Here is a 21,113-nt window from a genome sequence, read left to right as displayed (position 1 = left end):
AGATTCTCTTCTAGATTCTGGTGGTTGCCAGTGATCCATGGTATCCCTTGCCTTACAGACACATTACTCCAATCTCTGCATCCATTTTCACATGGCATTTCCCCCATGTCTTCACGTCATCTTCTCATAAGGACGCAAGTCATAATGGATTAAGGCCCCCCCCCCACATCAATATGACTTCATCTTAATGAATTACATCTGCAACAACCCTATTTCTAAATAAGGTACTGGGGGTTAGGATTTAAACATTATCTTTCTGGTGGGACACATTCAAGCCATAACAAAAGGGTATCCTCAAAACTTTAGGTTATTGAAAATTAATTAAATGAACCATATGTTTAAATGGGCAATTTTATAGGTAGAATCGCAAAAAGAGGAAAATCTATAGCAGTCCAAACTTCTGTCAGTAGCCATCATTTAGCAAAAGTATTCAAAATCTAATAGAGGCAAGGTTAAGAAGAAAAAATAAAATTTTAAAAAGCATGCAGAACAGTTCCTAATTTTATTTACTCAATTAAAAAGCACCTCAAAACAAACAAACAAACAAACAAACAAACAAAAAAAACCTGTGGAGTTACTAGCCCTTACTGTTGTACTCAAATAAACAGTTTAATTACCATATAAGACAGGAATCTAACCCCATACATCTACCCACATGCAAATCATCCTGAAGACTACTTTCCAGAGAATTGAAATCTGGAGGAGAGAAGCCCCTCATCCTGTCATCAGTGTGTGTTGATTTCAGCGAAGCATAAAGGCACCCAAGCACAGAAAGGTAAGCGGTAGGAGTAGAAGGCTTGTCATTACCTAGCAGTATAGATTGTGTTATTGTGTCTGACCCTGAGTTCTGCATGGTCAACCACCTCTACATTGAGTACCCAAGGGATAATTCATCATAAATGAAAATGTTCTTGGTAAAGGTTGGGGAGGAGTCAATGGCCATAGCTAGGGCTGGGATTTATGACATTATAATAAGTTAATTAACTGCTGCACTCATTGCTTCTTAAAGAATGAGAATAGCATCTAAATGCACATGCTTATTAGGAAAGATATCTTAAGGCATACCAAATGCTTGTTAGGGAAGATGTCTTCAGATGAATTAAAATACAGAGTTTTATGAGGTCTGGCCTACACATTAGTCATAAGAACTAGAGAATTACAGGCTAATGGTGTCATAAAGATCCGATTGGGTTACATTTGTGGGCACGTGCTGAAATTGCCAGTTCAGAAATATCAAGGCAGTACTAACAGGAATAAGTTAATTTCATTCTAAAATAACCAGTATACATGGATATTAGGCAAGATTCTGAAACTAGTGGAATCTTGACACCTTGTTTTAAGTCATTTCAATAGTCATAGGAAATCATTGTAAAAAAAGAAATTTATTCAAAAATGTCTTATAAAAACAATTACACGCAAAAAACAGGGTGAAAATGTTCAGAGAATTTATGCAACTGAAATCTAATCAAGATAAAAGGTAAAAATTTCATAACATTTTAAAATGAGAAGTGGCATATAGCAGATAGAGAAGATTTAGAGTCTAATGTGATTGTATATTAATAAATTTCAAAACATCAAGGAATTTAATGCTTTGTGTGAACTAAAATATATCAAAATTAACCAAACAGATTAAAAATTAAAACAAGTTGAGAAAGTTATCCAAAAGCCACATCTGAGCCTCTAGAGAAGGAATGCAGGGTCATGATAGCTTTACCAGTAAATTCCTTCAAACTTTCAAGGAACGGATCTTTGCCAAGTTATATAACCTGTTTCAGGGCATAGAAAAAGATTAAAAGTAATTCAGGAGAAGGAAGGGAAAAATGAAGGGGGTAGGGAATCGGATGGGGAGACGAACCATGAGAGACTATGGACTCCGAGAAACAAACTGAGGGTTAGAGGGGAGGGGGGTGTGGGGGAATGAGTTAGCCCAATGACTATGCATGGAGCACTGGGTGTTATACGAAAACAATGACTCATGGAACACTACATCAAAAACTAATGATGTACTATATGGTGATTAACATAACATAATAAAATAAAATAAAATAAAATTTTTTAAAAAAAGTAATTCAGATCATTCTAAGAAGAAACACAACCTAATTTTTGCATTTCTAATAAACTCCAGGGAAAAAATGCAGCTGAATATCACTTAATAAAGATATTTTAAAACCCAAATAAAATGCTAGCAAATAGAACTTAATAATATAGTTAGGTGTTAATTATAGGAATCCATTAATAGTCTAAATTAGGAAATCTATTGATATATAATATCAATAGATTTAAATTCAAACCAAATAAATTTTAAAATATAATCATCTTAATAGTAGTATATCTTCTTAGCATATCTTTAAGATATCTAATTCAAGCCATCAGCCAACATTTTATTTGACAGTGGGAAATAACAGAATAATTCTCATTAAGTTATGATTAAAATACAGATATGTGAAATTGTTATATTATTTAATATTAATATAACTAATGATAACATTATCTGACATACGTTGAGTTCTTATGCTTTGCCAGCAACGGGCTAAAAGATACACACATTATTTATTTAACAGCATTTCAAAAGTTCTTAAGACATAAAATATAAAATTACAAACATTAGAAAGAAAGAAACAAAATGTGATTATATATAGTTGACTTGCCTTTAGAGCATAAAAATAGAAATAAATAAAATGAAAAGTTATTAGAATTGATTAAAGACTGGTGTAACAGCCAGACAAGAGATAAATATTCTCATACACCAAATAACAATGTAATAGGAAAAAAGTAAATCAAAAAGACAGTCCATTTATAATCACAAAGCAAAATTTAAATTAAGGGGAAATAATGTCTTATATGACAATAAATGCAATACTTTATTGAGAGATATAAAAGGGGAAAAAACAGAATAAAAGAGGAGGTCTACCACATTCCTAAGCGGGAAACCTTAATTTTTATGAAACAAAAGTTTTTCTCAAAATGTTTAGTGCATTTATTAAAATTTTAATTCCAATCCCAATAGATTTTTTTTTCTGGAACTTAACCAACTGATTCTAAAATTGATTTGGAAATATAAATAGAAGAGTAATAATTGTTTTAAAGACAGAGATTAATTTTAACAAAATATTAAAACACAAAACCATAAAACTAAAGTAATTAGAACTTATTGACAGGTATAAGAAAAGGCAAAAAAAGAAAAAGTAGGAAAGAAGAGACCATTAAAAATACACCCCATTATACATAAACATTCAGTATTTGAGTAGACCTGTATGACATAGCAGAGAAAAGGTAAAATTTCAACCAAAAATAATCGTATCTTATCTATAAGAGGAATATGAAATTTAATTTATCTTAAGCCTATAGTGAGAGGAGGAATTCCTAAACTGAAAGTCAACTGGAAGACAGAGAAGGAGCAAGAAGGGGAAGAAAAAGCAATGGAAGACTTTTATAAATTAAAATGATTGTTTGAAAAAAAGAAAGAAAACTAGAACTAGAACAAAGTAAAAGAATAGACTAGAACAAAGTAAAAGAATAGACTATATAAAGAATACAAACTGTACCAGAAAAATAAAGAGTAGGATTAAAAGATAAACAATAAGTTAGGGAAAATAATTGTGGAGAATGCTTCAATTCAAGATGACGTCTTGGGGGTTCCAGTTCAAGATGGCGATGTAGGAAGACTCTGAACTCACCTCCTCCATGGAACACACCAAATCACACCTATTAATGGAATAATTGTTCCTGAAGAAGAACTGTGGGCTGACTGAACAGCTACTGAACAACCAAAGACAGAGTGAGTGGCAAGAGAACAGCAAGAGAGACAGACAGAGACACAGTAACAAAAGGAAGCCCCACCCCCAACACTGTGAATGGTAGTGGGGAGGGAGAGTATTGAGGGACCAGGAACAGATCCCTCTGTCTTTGGGCACAGAAGAAAAGCCACAGTTTAAAAGAGCAACTAGCATATAAAAGAAACAACACTAGAACTCTGCCAGTTGGCAGAGGAGCTGTGGGAAGGCTCTCCAGGTCAGAGGGACTGGAGAATGACACAGTTTATGTTCCTACCCAACACTGGAAGCCTAGACTGGAGCAGGGTTTGGACACGATGGCAGGCAGGTCAGATTGTCACAAAGGGCCTGCAACCTCAGCAAGCCCAGGGTCCACAAGTCCATACCAGCCACCCTGTGGTAGTGGGGCACAGAAAACAAGCTGTGGTTTTGTGGGGTTTTTTTAAATTTTTACTGTTTTGTTTTATTTTATTTTTACTTTTTAAAATTTGTCTTCTCTTGTTTTATGTCTATTTTTTTTTCATTTTGGTTTTGTTCTTTTCTCTCTTGTTCTTTTCTCTTCTTTTTTTCTTCCCCCTTCTTCTTTTCTTTTGTCTTTTGTCTTTTTTCTTTCTTCTTTTATTACTGGCTTTTTTCTCTTTTTTCTTTTATTATTATTGGTTTTTAAAAATTCTCTCTGTAAAAAGCCATGGTTTAAGAGAGTAACTAGAATATACAGCCACTACTCCAGCCATCCAGGAGAAGTCACCAAATACACACAGTCTACATAGGGGTAACCATACACAGGACCACTACTTTAACTTTAAAAATAGCCATTTGCCTAATCCATAGAAACTAACACAAAAAGTCAAACAAAATGAGGAGACAGAGGAATGTGTTCCAAAAGAAAGAAAAAGAAAAAAACACAGTAAAAGAATAAAGTGACAGAGATAAACAATATGCCTGATAAATAACTGAAAATAATGAATAAAGATACAGAGCTGGAGAAAAGAACAGAAAAACTTAGTGATACCTTCAATAAGGAGATAGAGAATATTAAAAAGAACCAATCAGAGCTGAAGAATATAATAACTGAAATTAAAAAAACATGCTAGAAAGAATCAACAGTAGATTAGAGGATGTAGAAGACTGTATCAGCAATCTTGAAGACAGAGTAATAGAAAGCACACAAGCTGCACAGCAAAAAGAGAAAATAATTTTTAAAAATGAGGACAGATTAAGAGAGCTCTTGGACAACATAAAGCAAACATTTGCATTATAGGGGTCCCAGGAGAAGAAAACAGAGAGTTATAGAAAACTTATTGGAATAAATAATAACTGAAAACCTCCCTAACCTAAAGAGGGAAATAGACATCCAAGTCCAACAAACACAGAGTCCCAAACAAGATGAACCCAAAGAGGTCCATACCCTGGCACATAATAATTAAAATTTCAAAGGTTAAAGATAAAGACAGAATCCTGAAAGCAGCAAGAGAGAAACAAAAAGTTACCTATAAGGAAGAACCTATAAGACTTTCAGCTGATTTTTCACAGAAACTTTGCAAGCCAGAATAGAGTGGCATGATATATTCAAAGTGCTGAAAGGAACAAAGCTACAATATTTTACCCAGTAAGGTTGTCATTCAGAGTCGAAGGAGAGATAAAGTTTCCCAATGAAACAAAAGATGAAAGAACTTATCACCATTAAATCAGCCTTACAAGAAATGTTAAAGGGACTTATTTAAATGGAAAAGAAATAACCATAATTAGACACAAGAAAAATATGGATTAAAAGATGTAATATATGACAACATATACATAAAATGTGAGAAGAGAGTAAAAAGGGAAGAGAAGGGCAAAAAGAGAAAGAAAAGTCTTTTTTCTTTTTCTGTGTGTGTGTGTATGTTTTTTTTAAATGTGTTTGAACTTAAATGACCATCAAATTAATATGGACTGCTATTTACTTAGGATGTTATATATGAACCTCAGGGTAACTACAAATCCAAAACTATGACAGATACACAAAAAATAAACAGAAAGAAAGCAAAAGAAAAGAAAAACCCACTATAGATACTCACCAATCACAAAGAAAGAGAACAAGAGAAGAGAAAGAAACAAAGAAGAGCTACAAAAACAACCAGAAAACAAATTTTTAAAATGGCAGTAAGTTCATACCTATCAATAATTACTTTAAGTGTAAATGGCCTAAATGCTCCAATCAAAAGACAAAGAGTGGTGGAATGGATAAAAAGCAAGACCCATCTATATGCTGCCAACAAGAGACTCACCTCAGACCTAAAGAAGGAATGAAAAAACATTTATCATGCAAATGGAAGTGAAAAAAATCCGGGGTAGCAGTATTTATATCAGACAAAATAGACTTTAAAACAAAGATTGTAACAGGAGACAAAGAGGGGCATTACATAAAGATAAAGGGATCAATCCAACAAGAGATATAACAATTGTAAATATCTACACATCCAACATTGGAGCACCCAAATACACAAAGCAAGCATTAATGGACATAGAGAAATTGATGGTAATACAATAATAGTAGGGGACTTTAACACTCTACTTACATCAATGGATAGATCATCCAGACAGAAAGTCAATAAAGAAACAATGTCTTCGAATGACACAATTGACCAGATAGACATAACAGATACATACAGAGCATTCTATCCAAAACAACAGAATACACATTCTTTTCAAGTGCACATGGAACATTCTCCAGAATAAATCACATATTAGACTATAAAACAAGCCTCAATAAATTTAAGAAGACTGAAATCATACTATGTGTCTTTTCCAACCACAACAGTATGAAACTAGAAATAAATCACACACACACACACACACACATACACACACCAAAAAAAACTAGAAAAAACACATACACGTGGAGACTAGATAACATGATACTAAACGACCAATGGGTCAATGAAGCAATCATACAGGAAATCAAAAAATACATGAAGATAAATAAAAATGAAAACACAATGGACCAAAATCTCTGGGACACAGTGAAAGCAGTTCTAAGAGGGAAGTATATAATAATATAGGCCTACCTCAAGAAACAAGAAAAAAATTAAATAAAAAATATAACCTTATGCCTAAAAGAAGAAGAAAAAAAAACAAACAAAACCCAAGGTGGTAGAAGAAAGGAAATAATAAAGATCAGAGCAGAAATAAATGACATAGAGACAAAAAAAAAGTAGAAAAAAAATCAATGAAACCAAGAGCTCGTTCTTTGAAAAGAGAAACAAAATTGACAAACCCTTAGCCAGTCTCATCAAGAAAAATAAGAGAAAGGACGTAAATAAATAAAATCAGAAACAAAAGAGAAATAACAACTGATACCACAAAAATATGAAAAATTATGAGAATAGTATGAAAAATTATATGCCAACAAACTGGACAACCTAGAAGAAATGGATAAATTCCTAGAAATATGCAATCTTCCAAAACTGAACCAGGAAGAAATAGAAAATCTGAATAGACCCATTACAAGTAACGAAATTAAATCAGTAATCAGAAAACTACCAAAAAATTGAAAGCTCCAGACCAGATTGATCCACAAGTGAATTCCAACAGACATTTACAGAAGAGTTAATTCCTATTCTCCTCAAACTATTCCAGAAAGTAGAAGAGGAAAGAAAGCTTCCAAATACATTCTATGAGGCCAACATCACTCTATACAAAAACCAAAGACACCACAAAAAAAAGAGAACTATAGGCCAATATCCCTGATGAACATAGATGCAAAAACCCTCAACAAAATATTAGCAAACCACATACAATAATAATTAAAAAGATCATTCACCACAATCAGTTGGGATTTATTCCTGTGATGCAAGAATGGTTCACAAATCAATGAACACCATACATCACATCAACAAAATGAAAGAATCATCTCAATAGGTGCAGAAAAAGCATTTGACAATATTCAACATGGATTCATGATAAAAACTCTCAACAAAATGGGGTTTGAGGGAGCATGCCTCAATATAATGAAGGCCATATATGAAAAACCCATCATCCTAAATGGTGAAAAACTGAGAACTTGCCCTCTAAGATCAGGAACAAGACAAGGATGTCCACTCTAGCCACTTTTATTCAACACAGAACTAGAACTCCTAGCCAGAGCAATCAAACAAGAAAAAGAAATGCAGCATCCATATTGGTAAAGAAGTTAAACCGTCACTATTCACAGACAACATGATACTATACATAGAAAATCCTAAAGAGTCCACCAAAAAACTACTAGAAGTAATAAACTAATTCAGTAAAGTGACAGATTACAAAATTAATACCCAGAAATTGATAGCATTTTAATACACTAACAACAAAGTCATAGAAAGAAAAATTTTTTTAGAAGAATGACATTTACAATTACACCAACAAAAAATAAATACCTACGAATAAACTTAGCCAAATAGGTGAAAGACCTGTATTCTGAAAACTATGAAACACTGATGAATGAAATTGAAGATGACACAAACAAATGGAAAGATATTCCATGCTCACGGACTGCAAGAATTCATATTATAAAAATGTTAATATTAACCAAAGCAATCTACAGATTCAATGCAATCCCAATCAAAATACCAACAGCATTTTTCACAAAACTAGAACAAATAATACTAAAATTTGTAAGGAACCACAGAAGACACCAAATAGCCAAAGCAATCCTGAGAAAGAAGAACAAAGATGGAGGTATCACAACTCCAGATTTCAAGATATATTACAAAGCTGTAGTAGTCAAAACAGTTCCATACAACTGGCACAAAAACAGACACATAGATCAACAGGACAGGATACAGACTCCAGAAATAAACCCACATTTATATAGTCAATTAATCTATGACAAAGAAGGCAAGAATATACAATGGGAAAAAAGACAGTTTCTTTCAATAAATGATACTAGGAAAACTGGACAGCTACATGTAAAAGAATAAAACTGGACTACTTTCTCATACCATACACAGAAATAAACTCAAAATGGATTAAAGACCTAAATGTGAGATCCAAAACCATACAAATCCTAGAAGAGAACATAGGCAGTATCTCTCTGACATCAGCCATTGCAACATATTTCTAGATACATCTCCTAAGGCAAGGAAAACAAAAGCAAAAATAAACGATTGGGACCACATCAAAATAAAAGGCTTTTGCATGGCAAAGGAAACCATCAATGAAACAAAAAGACAGCCTACTGAATAGGAGAAGATGTTTGCAAATGATGTATCTGATAAGGGGTTAATATCCAAAATATGTAAAAAAAAAAAAACCTCATATAACTCAACACCAAAAAAAAAAATCCAATCAAAAAATGGACAGAGGACATGAATAGATATTTTTCCAGGGAAGACATACAGATGCCCAACAGACACATGAAAAGATGCTCAACACCACTAATCATCAGGGAAGTGCAAATCAAAACCACAATGAGATATCTGTCAGAATGGCTAAAATCAAGAAGACAAGAAACAAGTGTTGGCCAGGATGTGGAGAAAAAGAAACCCTTGTGCACTGTTGGTGGAAATGTAAATTGGTATAGCCACTGTGGAAAACAGTATGGAGGTTTTTCAAAAAATTAAAACTAGAAATACCATATGATCCAATAATTCCACTATCAGGTATTTATCCAGAGAAGATGAAAACACTAACTCAAAAAGATATATACACCCCTATGTTTATTGCAGCATTATTTACAATAGCCAAGACATGAAAGCAACCTAAGTGTCTTTCAATAGACGAATGGATATGGAAAATGTGGTATATATACACAATGAAATATTATACAGCTATAAAAAGGGATGAGATCATGCCATTTGAGATAACATGGATGGAACTAGAAGGTATTATGCTAAGTGAAATAAGTCAGACTGAGAAAGACACATGATTACCACGATTCCACTCATAAATGGAATCTTTAAAAAAATGAATAAACAAGTAAAAAGCAGAATCAGAACTATAAATACAGAAAACAAACTGATGGTTGCCAGAGGGGAGAGGCGTGGGGGTGGGGTGGGCAAAATGGGTAAAAGGGAGAGGGAGACACAGGCCTCCAGTTCTGGAACAAGTAAGTCACAGGAATAAAAAGCAGAGCACAAGGAGTACAGTCAGTGATACTGTAATAGCGATATAAAGAGACAGATGGTAGCTACACTTGTGATGAACAAAGCACGATGTATAGACTTGTCAAATCACTAAGCTGTACACCCGAAACTGATGTAACCCTGCGTGTCAACAATACTCAAAAAAACAAAAGCAAAAGCAAAGAGATGATGTTTTTATTTTTCATAAAGTTCATATAAATTGATACACATCCCTTGGGTTAGATAGCGGCCATGCTGCTGAGGTTAAACTCAAAAGCTGAAAGGGCCCAACTGAGCAATGGAGATAGGTAAAGAGGCAGACATGCATAAAGACTTACGTGTGCAGCCAATGGGAGATGGCAGCCCCGGTTTTGGGGGGCAGGGGAGCATTCCAGGAGAGTGCTCTCATGCTAGAATGTGGGCCCAGTAATTGCCAGAATTTCTGCTCTTTTCAGGAGAAACCAAATATTCACATCTTTTTTTGATGCTGTCCAATTTGTTCAACACTGCGCTGACAAAACAAAGCAAGCACAATGCCATATAATCCGTGGACAATTAGTTAATGGGGAAATACTATGAGTTAAAATACATGAAAAATGTGTTGAGGATCAACTACTCGACTTGTTTGTGAGTTAGTCATATAGCTCTTGTCTATACAGGGGACTCTTCATGATGTAAGAAATTTCCAACAAGCAAGAAGTAGTAAAGATAGTGTCTAGTTGCTATCCCTTTCTAATACCCACTGGCTCAGCATCTCACAGCGGGGCCTGTCCCATGCCCTGCCATGAACATCCTAACACTAGCTACCCTGGATTACATGCAGCTATCCAAACACACACATTCTTTTGTTCTTGCTGGGTTTTTCCTGGAACGTTGTTTAGTCTTCATAAAGAAAATCTTATTTACTCTTTAAAGCTTAGTTCAAATGTTACTTCACTGTAAAACCCAAGGCAGAATTAACCATAAAATCAATCCATCTATTGAGTATCTGCTTTGAACCAGGCAGTGGGCACTAGGGAAGAAAACAAAAAATCACTGCCACCTTCATGGAGCTGACTCTCTGCTTTCCCACACACTTTGCTCCTGTGTTACAGCCCTTCGCATGTTCATAGTTTTAATCATTAGAGTTCTTGGAAATTGTTTACTTCCCCCTTCAGACTGTGAGCTCCCTGAGAGAATGAATGTGTCTCCCCATTAAACCAGCTTCTCCATTAATTCATATCTTTTATTCCCTACTATTTCAGGGTTTGTAAATAGTTTGTGTATATAGTACACATTGAATGTATGCAATATATTCGATATGTAGAGCATCTATCCTATCATAAAAGACCATCACGACTATGAAATCTTAAACTTTCTATGGAAAACTCAAACTAGGGTAAACTTTTTATATTTAGAAGTCAAAGCTATTCATCACAATTTCCCAGTACTCTGCTACATTGCTACATTCTGCTTTCCCTAAAAAGTGACAAAAACACTGAAACATTAATCAATCCAGATATCTGCGAATCACTCTTACAGTTAACTTGAGCAACAGAGAAAGGAGTCAGTATTCTTAAATTAACCCTGCAGAGACATCTTAGCATGGAAACACAACACAAACTCATTTTGACATCTGGAGTTCTGTGCAGCCACTATGCCCAATACACAAGTATATCGGTTATGTCCTCTTAAAACAACTGCAAAATAATTTCTTCTAAAGCCACAAAAGATTTCTATAACAGGATTGTCTTGGGTCACCATGGCTAAGCTCTACAGTTCTGGTTAAAAGAAAAAGTTCATTGTCAAGATAGGAAGTGTGAGTGCAGAATCTAAAACTACATTCAATGCTGTTCTGTGAACTCGCAGAGTGCTTCGTAGGGCGTGTTGTGTGACTTTTCAAGCTCTCTCTGTGTCTATCCTCATCTGTGGACTGAAAGTTCTCTGAAGGTGAGAAGGCACAGAACATGTCCCTGTAGTGCTTCGAACAATTAATTGCATTTGGTAGGTGTGCAGAGAAGGCTTTTCACTATTAGAATATGTATTATATTTTATCATATGACATGGAACACGAACACTTTGCATTTGAGAATAAACCATGACAACATTACAATGTTTTCAATGTTGGACTTTTAAATCATCTGGCATCCTATTTATAATCCCAAATATGAAATATAGAAGATCATTGGAAGAGAGAAGCCAGAGGACCTAACCAAACAGTGAGAAAGCCAGTAAATGGACTCCTCCTTCAAGTTAGAGTCTTTTTATTTACAGATCACAATTAAAATGTTAAAACTAATATGCCTGAGACATCTAATATTGAATACTAGAATCATCCAAAGCCACAAAAAAATCCAAGTTATTTATTATGAGATATTGACTGAATGCAATAAATTGTCCTTAAATACAATCATTCAAAGATAGGATTGTTGGGCTCAATAAACATTCATAATAGATATCATTCAATCATTCATCTATAAAGTGCTTTTGAGGCACCAATATTATAGGAAGATGAAGAGTCATCAGTAAGAATGTACATAAGACATTGTCCCCGTCCCCAAGAACCTTATAGCCTAAAGTAGGAGAAAAGATAAATGTAGTTGGAGGAGCAGCTCCTACTGTTTGCCAGAGTTGTATTTAAGTTGTTGACTTGGAGGTATTTACAAGGTTCCATCCACATTTGTTTCTCTATTTCTCAGTGTTAGAAGGTCAAGTCAGAGAAATGACTAACACTTCATATAGTCATAGTGTTAGAATTTGAAGAATCCATAGAAATGATCTGGTTCTTCATTTTGTGTTTTTTTTTACATACTCAAATTCCATAAACATTAAGTGCCTTGTTCAAAATCACACACAATAGAGCAATAAATCTGAGACAAGAACATAAGTTTTTAGCCCCTTCATTTTTCTACTTACACTGAGATATCTTTAAGAGGAATAAGGTATTAACCACATTTACACAAAAAATACAAATTGCTTCCAACATTAACATACCCAACTATGTATGTTCTTGTCTTTCAATTGACTTTTAGCAATTCTATCTCAGCTTTAGTCTAGTGACCCCCCACAACAAAATGCACATCTCTTTATACATATTTTATAATTTGTTTTAAGATGTACTTTACAAGGTGCCTAAGTTTTTCTGTGGTAACCTGATTTTAGTTAATAGCAGAAAACAACAACAAGACCAAAAATATAAAAATAACAGTCCTTGATCTAGACCTGTTTAGCGTTCCAAAGAAAAAAATACACCAGGGCTGCAGGCACATGAAAACATGTCAATCAGATGTAATTGCTCTCCAAGAGAAACACTTTTCAGGCAAGTAAAAAAGAACTCATCCTGAACACAAGGCTTTGTAGCAGCAACTAATCTACTAATGACAAGCTCAGTTTGTTATTCTCAAACTTGTTGTTCAAGAGTCAACATCTGAATCATGACAGAAAAGGACAACCTGACCAAGTCATAGCTCTTAAACAATTATAAAAATGATATGTGCAGGCTTTTATAGATTATATATTTAAATTATATATATTATACATATATATATAAGTTATAATGATATTTCATTATATCATTCATAGTTGCTAAGAATAAAAGCTTTCAAGTTCTTCATGGTTACTAACACCACTACAGACAAATATCAGAGCTCTAGCACATTTAAAAAAAAAAAAAAAAAAAGGCTCTGCTTTTTTTGCACAATAACTCTTAAGGACACTCAATAGGCCAGATTCTGCCTGAAGACAGTGAAGCCCACATCCCAGGGGGTACTATTTGAAGGCTATATTTGGCTGGATGCATATAAAGACAGCTTTAAAATTCTTTCAGTATCTTTTTCCGTTATTGCAGTCTACTTAAATGGAAACGTAATAATCCCTGCTACAAAGGACAACTGCAAACTTCAGAAAAGAAGGTCTTGGCCTCTATTTTTGCTGCTTACATTCATTACCCAAAAACTGAAACGTCATATTTTTTATAGCACCAGAGTTGGGGTATTCACTAACTAGAAGGTATAAAAGTTAAACAAATAAAAGAAAGTAACAACAAAAAAATAAAAGAAAGAAAACCACAAAAAATCCTATAGAAAGCCTCAGCCAAGTAGTCCATAGTAAACTCCAGTTAAATTTACTGAAGTTGGAGGCCATCCATTAAAACATTTATTCTCTGAAATGTCATATTTAGGAAAGCCTATACACTGCATATAAACATCATTTTAAATTTCAAAATAATTGATGTTCAGTTTTAATAGTGCCATGCAAATGAAGAGTATATAAAGTCATAATCTAATAGGGATTGGGCAGACAAGATTGTTGGATAGGGTTCCTTCTTCTCTCTAGTTTTTATATTGCCCCAGTTCTTAGAAGGCACAAGAGGTTAAACACTTCTGGCTAATCTGTTTACTCCCTAAAAGCTCCTCCCCAGGGTGCTCATAATTGCTCATAATTAGGGTATAGATTGACCACATTTTACTAGAGGTTATAGTTGTGGTGTTTTAAAGATAGATCCAGGCTCCACCGCTTCTTTTCTCTTCCTGAACTCAGGCAATGGGATGTCTCTGCATGTAAGTTCCAGGTTGTAAGTGCCGCAGCCTTTAAGAGGCAAACAGCAGTGCAGGGGGGGGGGGGGGGGGGGGAGCAAGATGGTGGAGGAGTAGGAGACCTGGATTTCGTCTGGTCTCAGGAATTCAGCTGGATAGGGATCAAACCATTCTTAACACCTACAAACTCAACAGGAGATCGAAGAAAAGAATAGAAACAACTCTCTGAACAGAAAAGCGACCAATTTCTGGAAGGTAGGATGTGCAGAGAAGTGAATCCGAGGCGATATTCAGGAGGATAGACGGCGGGGGAGGGGGCCTCCATCAGCTGCTTCTGGCAGGTGACAGACCCGTGTAGCACAAAATTGGAACTTTTAGAAGTCTGCTCCGCTGAGGGATGTCGCCCCAGTGGCTAAGCTGGGGGTGGAACCCTCGTGGGACAGTGTGGTCTCAGGACCCTCAGGGTCACAGAAAGACCAGGGGTGCCTGAGTGTGGCAGAGCTCCCAGGTATCGGAGCGGGGAAGCTGGCTGCAGAGACAGAGCCGAAGAGTGGGCTCTCAGCTCGGGGTTGCCATAAACCGTGATCCACGGCACAGTCAGGCCACTGCTCCTCCAGCAGGGACCCAACAAGCGGCAGATCCGGGGAGACTCCCCTTCCTTCCCCAGGAGGAGCGGCGCGGGAGCACACCGCAGGGATCTGCCGGGTTTGGAGACTCCACACGGGGTCGGGTGCCAGAGATAGAAACGCTCGGTCACAGGCCGGGTGAGCACAGAGTGCAGCCAGAGACCAGGGAGATGGGAGTGATTGACTACTTTTCTCTGGGGGCTCACTGAGGAGCGGGGCCCCGAGTTCTCGGCTCCTCCGGGGCGGAGATTGGGAGGCTGCCATTTCACTTTCGTCCTCCAAAGCTGCACGGAAAGCTTGCAGGGAACAAAAGCTCCTGAGAGCAAACCCGAGCAGATTACTTAGCCCTGACTGGCAAGGGCGGGGCAATTCCGCCTCCGGCAAAGACATTTGGGAACCACAGCAACGAGCTCCTCCCCCAGAAGATCAGCGAGAACAGCCAGCCAAGACCAAGTTTACCAGTCAATGAGAACGGCAGAACTCCAGCGCTAGGGGAATACTGCACATAGAATCCATGGCTTTTTTACCATGATTCTTTAGTCTTTCAAAGTTAATTTTTTTTTAACTTTTTAAAAAAATTTTTCTCTTTCCCTTTTTCAACCAACATCTTATCAATTCCTTTTTTAAAAAACATTTTTATTTTTCATTTTTAGAGTCATATTGTATCCCTTCATAGTAGTTACCCTTATTTTTGGCATATATATATATAAGTTGTTCTCTCTAAAATTTTGAGATAGTTTCTTCTAACAGATCAAAATATACCCTAAATCTCTAGTGTATGGCTTTGTTCTAGTCTCCTGCCTGATCACATTCTCTCCCTTTTCTTTTTCTTTTTTTTTAAATCCTCTTCTTTCTTTTTTTCAAACAACTTATCAATTCCTTTTATAAACTTTTTTATAATTTTCACCTTTACAGTCATATTCCATCCCTTCATCATATCAACCCTTATTTTTGTACATATATAAGTTTTTCTTTCTTTAAAATTTTGGGAGGCACTTTCTTCTAACAGACCAAAATACACCCAAAATCTAGTGTGTGGCATGGATCTATGCACCAGCCTGATCATATTTGATCATATTCTGGTTTTTGTTGTTTTGTTCTGTTTTTGTTTGTTTTTATCTTTTTCTTTTTTTTTTCTTTTTTCTTTTTCTTTTTTCTTTTTTCTTTCTTTCCCTTTCTTTTCCCCCAGCTTCAGGTCTTTTCTGATTTGTTTAGAGTATATTTTCTGGGGATGTTGTTACCCTGTTAGCATTTTGTTCTCTCATTAATCTGTTCTCCTCTGGACAAAATGAGAAGACGGAAAAAATCACCTCAACAAAAAGAACAAGAGGTAGTACCGACTGCCAGGGACCTACTCAGTACAGACATTAGTACAATATCGGATCTAGAGTTCAGAATCATCACTTTAAAGATACTAGCTGGGCTTGAAAAAAGCATGGAAGTTATTGGAGAAACCGTTACTGGAGAAATAAAAGAACTAAAATCTAACCAAGTTGAAATCCAAAAGGCTATTAATGAGGTGCAATCAAAAATGGGGGCGCTAACTGCTAGGGTAAATGAGGCAGAAGAGAGAATCAGTGATATAGAAGACCAAATGATGGAAAATAAAGAAGCTGAGAAAAAGAGGGATAAACAACTGCTGGATCACAAGGGCAGAATTCGAGAGATAAGCGATACCATAAGACGAAACAACATTAGAATAATTGGGATCCCAGAAGAAGAAGAAAGAGAGAGAGGGGCAGAAGGTATATAGGAGCAAATTATAGCAGAGAACTTCCCTAATTTGGGGAAGGAAACAGGCATCAAAATCCAGGAAGCACAGAAAACCCCTCTCAAAATCAATAAAAATAGGTCAACACCCTGACATCTAATAGTAAAACTTACGAGTCTCAGAGACAAAGAGAAAATCCTGAAAGCAGCTCGGGAGAAGAGATATGTAACCTACAATGGTAGAAACATTAGATTGGCAACAGACCTATCCACAGAGACCTGGCAGGCCAGAAAGGACTGGCATGATATATTCAGAGCACTAAATGAGAAAAATATGCAGCCAAGAATACTATATCCAGCTAGGCTGTCATTGAAAATAGAAGGAGAGATAAAAAGCTTCCAGGACAAACAAAAACTAAAGGAATTTGCAAACACAAAACCAGCCCTACAAGAAATATTGAAAGGGGTCCTCTAAGCAAAGAGAGAGCCTAAAAGCAACATAGACCAGAAAGGAACACAGACAATATACAGTAACAGTCACCTTACAGGCAATACAATGGCACTAAATTCATACCTTTCAATAGTTACCATGAATGTAAATGGGCTAAATGCCCCAATCAAAAGACACAGGCTATCAGATTGGATTAAAAAACAAGACCCATCGATATGCTGTCTGCAAGAGACTCATTTTAGACCCAAAGACACACCCAGACGGAAAGTGAGGGGGTGGAAAACCATTTACCATGCTAATGGACACCAAAAGAAAGCTGGGGTGGCAATCCTTATATCAGACAAATTAGATTTTAAATCAAAGACTGTAATAAGAGATGAGGAAGGACACTATGTCCTACTTAAAGGGTCTATCCAACAAGAAGATCTAACAATTGTAAATATCTATGCCCCTAACATGGGAGCAGCCTATTACATAAGGCAATTAATAACAAAAGCAAAGAAACACATCGACAACAATACAGTAATAGTAGGGGACTTTAACACCTCCTTCACTGAAATGGACAGATCATCTAAGCAAAAGATCAACAAGGAAATAAAGGCTTTAAATGATACACTGGACCAGATGGACTTCACAGATATATTCAGAATATTCCATCCCAAAGCAACAGAATACACATTCTTCTCTAGTGCACATGGAACATTCTCCAGAATCGATCACATACTGGGTCACAAATCAGGTCTCAGCTGGTACCAAAAGATTGGGATCATTCCCTGCATATTTTCAGACCACAATGCTTTAAAACTAGAACTCAATCACAAGAGGAAAGTTGGAAAGAACTCAAATACATGGAGGCTAAAGAGCATCCTACTAAAGAATGAATGGGTCAACCAGGAAATTAAAGAAGAATTTAAAAAAGTCATGGAAACAAATGAAAATGAAAACACAACTGTTCAAAATCTTTGGGATGCAGCAAAGGTGGTCCTAAGAGGAAAGTATAGAGCAATACAAGCCTTTCTCAAGGAACAAGAAAGGTCTCAAATACACAACCAAATACACAACCTAACCCTACACCTAAAGGAGCTGGAGAAACAACAGCAGATAAAGCCTAAACCCAGCAGGAGAAGAGAAATCATAAAGATCAGAGTAGAAATCAATGAAATAGAAACCAAAAGAACAGTAGAACAGATCAACGAAACTAGGAGCTGGTTCTTGGAAAGAATTAACAAGATTGATAAACCCCTGGCCAGACTTATCAAAAAGAAAAGAGAAATGACCCAAATCAACAAAATCATGAATGAAAGAGGAGAGATCACAACCAACACCAAAGAAATACAAACAATTATAAGAACATATTATGAGCAACTCTATGCCAGCAAATTAGATAACCTGGAAGAAATGGATGCATTCCTAGAGATGTATCAACTACCAAAACTGAACCAGGAAGAAACAGAACACCTGAAAAGACCTACAACCACTAAGGAAATTGAAGCAGTCATCAAAAATCTCCCAACAAACAAAAGCCCAGGGCCAGATGGCTTCCCAGGGGAATTCTACCAAACATTTAAAGAAGAATTAATACCTATTCTTCTGAAACTCTTCCAAAAAATAGAAATGGAAGGAAAACTTCTAAACTCGTTTTATGAGGCCACCATTACCTTGATCCCAAAACCAGACAAAGACCCCATCAAAAAGGAAAATTACAGACCAATATCCTTGATGAACGTAGATGCAAAAATTCTCACCAAAATACTAGCCAATAGGATCCAACAGTACATTAAAAGGATTATTCACCACGACCAAGTGGGATTTATCCCTGGGCTACACAGTTGGTTCAACATCCGCAAATCAATGTGATACAATACATTAACAAAAGAAAGAACAAGAATCATATGATCCTCTCAATAGATGCAGAAAAAGCATTTGATAAAGTACAGCATCCTTTCTTGATCAAAACTCTTCAGAGTATAGGGATAGAGGGTACATACCTCAATATCATAAAAGCCATTTATGAAAAACCTACAGCGAATATCATTCTCAATGGGGAAAAACTGAGAGCTTTCCCCCTAAGGTCAGGAACACGGCAGGGATGTCCACTGTCACCACTGCTATTCAACATAGTACTAGAAGTCCTAGCCACAGCAATCAGACAACAAAAAGAAATAAAAGGCATCCAAATCGGCAAAGAAGAAGTCAAACTCTCACTCTTTCCAGATGATATGATACTTTATGTGGAAAACCCAAAAGACACCACCCCAAAACTGCTAGAACTCACACAGGAATTCAGTAAAGTGGCAGGATATAAAATCAATGCACAGAAATCAGTGGCATTCCTATACACCAACAATAAGACAGAAGAAAGAGAAATTAAGGAGTCGATCCCATTTACAATTGCACCCAAAACCGTAAGATACCTAGGAATAAATCTAACCAGCGAGGCTAAGGATCTGTACTCAGAAAACTATAAAATACTCATGAAAGAAATTGAGGAAGACACAAAGAAATGGAAAAACGTTCCATGCTCATGGATTGGAAGAACAAATATTGTGAAGATGTCAATGCTACCTAGAGCAATATACACATTCAATGCAATCCCCAGCAAAACACCACCCACTTTTTTCAAAGAAATAGAACAAATAACCCTAAAATTTGTATGGAACCAGAAAAGACCCCAAATAGCCAGAGGAATGTTGAAAAAGCAAAGCAAACCTGGCGGCATCACAATTCCAGACTTCCAGCTCTATTACAAAGCTGTCATCATCAAGACAGTATGGTACTGGCACAAAAAAGACACACAGATCAACGGAACAGAATAGAGAGCCCAGAAATGGACCCTCAACTCTATGGTCAACTCATCTTTGACAAAGCAGGAAAGAATGTCCAATGGAAAAAAGACAGTCTCTTCAACAAATGGTGTTGGGAAAATTGGACAGCCACATGCAGAATGAAACTGGACCATTTCCTTACACCACACACAAAAATAGACTCCAAATGGTTGAAAGACCTAAATGTGAGACAGGAGTCCATCAACATCCTAAAGGTGAACACAGGCAGCAACCTCTTCGACCTCAGCTGCAGCAACTTCTTCCTAGAAACATCGTCAAAGACAAGGGAAGCAAGGGCAAAAATGAACTATTGGGACTTCATCAAGATAAAAAGCTTTTGCACAGCAAAAGAAACAGTCAACAAAACCAAAAGACAACCGACAGAATGGGAGAAGATATCTGCAAATGACATATCAGATAAAGGGCTAGTATCCAAAATCTACAAAGAACTTATCAAACTCAACACCCAAAGAACAAAGAATCCAATCAAGAAATGGGCAGAAGACATGAACAGACATTTTTCCAAAGAAGACATCCAAATGGCCAACAGACACATGAAAAAGTGCTCAACATCGCTCAGCATCAGGGAAATCCAAATCAAAACCTCAGTGAGATATCACCTCACACCAGTCAGAATGGCTAAAATTAACAAGTCAGGAAACGACAGATGTTGGCGGGGATGCGGAGAAAGGGGAACCCTCCTACACTGTTGGTGGGAATGCAAGCTGGTGCAACCACTCTGGAAAACAGTATGGAGCTTCCTCAAAAAGTTGAAAATAGAGCTATGATATGATCCAGCAATTGCACTACTGCGTATTTACCCCAAAGATACATATGTAGGGATCCGAAGGGGTACGTGCACCCTGATGTTTATAGCAGCAATGTCCACAATAGCCAAACTGTGGAAAGAGTCAAGATGTCCACTGACAGATGAATGGATAAAGAAGAAGTGGTATATATATACAATGGAATATTATGCAGCCATCAAAAGGAATGAGATCTTGCCATTTGCAACAACGTGGATGGAACTGGAGTGTGTTATGCTGAGCGAAATAAGTCAATCAGAGAAAGACATGTATCATATGATCTCACTGATATGAGGAATTCTTAATCTCAGGAAACAAACTGAGGGTT

This window comes from Phoca vitulina, unplaced genomic scaffold, assembly GCF_004348235.1.
Source record: "Phoca vitulina isolate PV1807 unplaced genomic scaffold, GSC_HSeal_1.0 scaffold2, whole genome shotgun sequence".
NCBI classification, from domain to species: domain Eukaryota; kingdom Metazoa; phylum Chordata; class Mammalia; order Carnivora; family Phocidae; genus Phoca; species Phoca vitulina.
The sequence above is the reverse complement of the archived record's forward strand: the minus strand, read 5'-3'. Positions refer to the sequence as shown.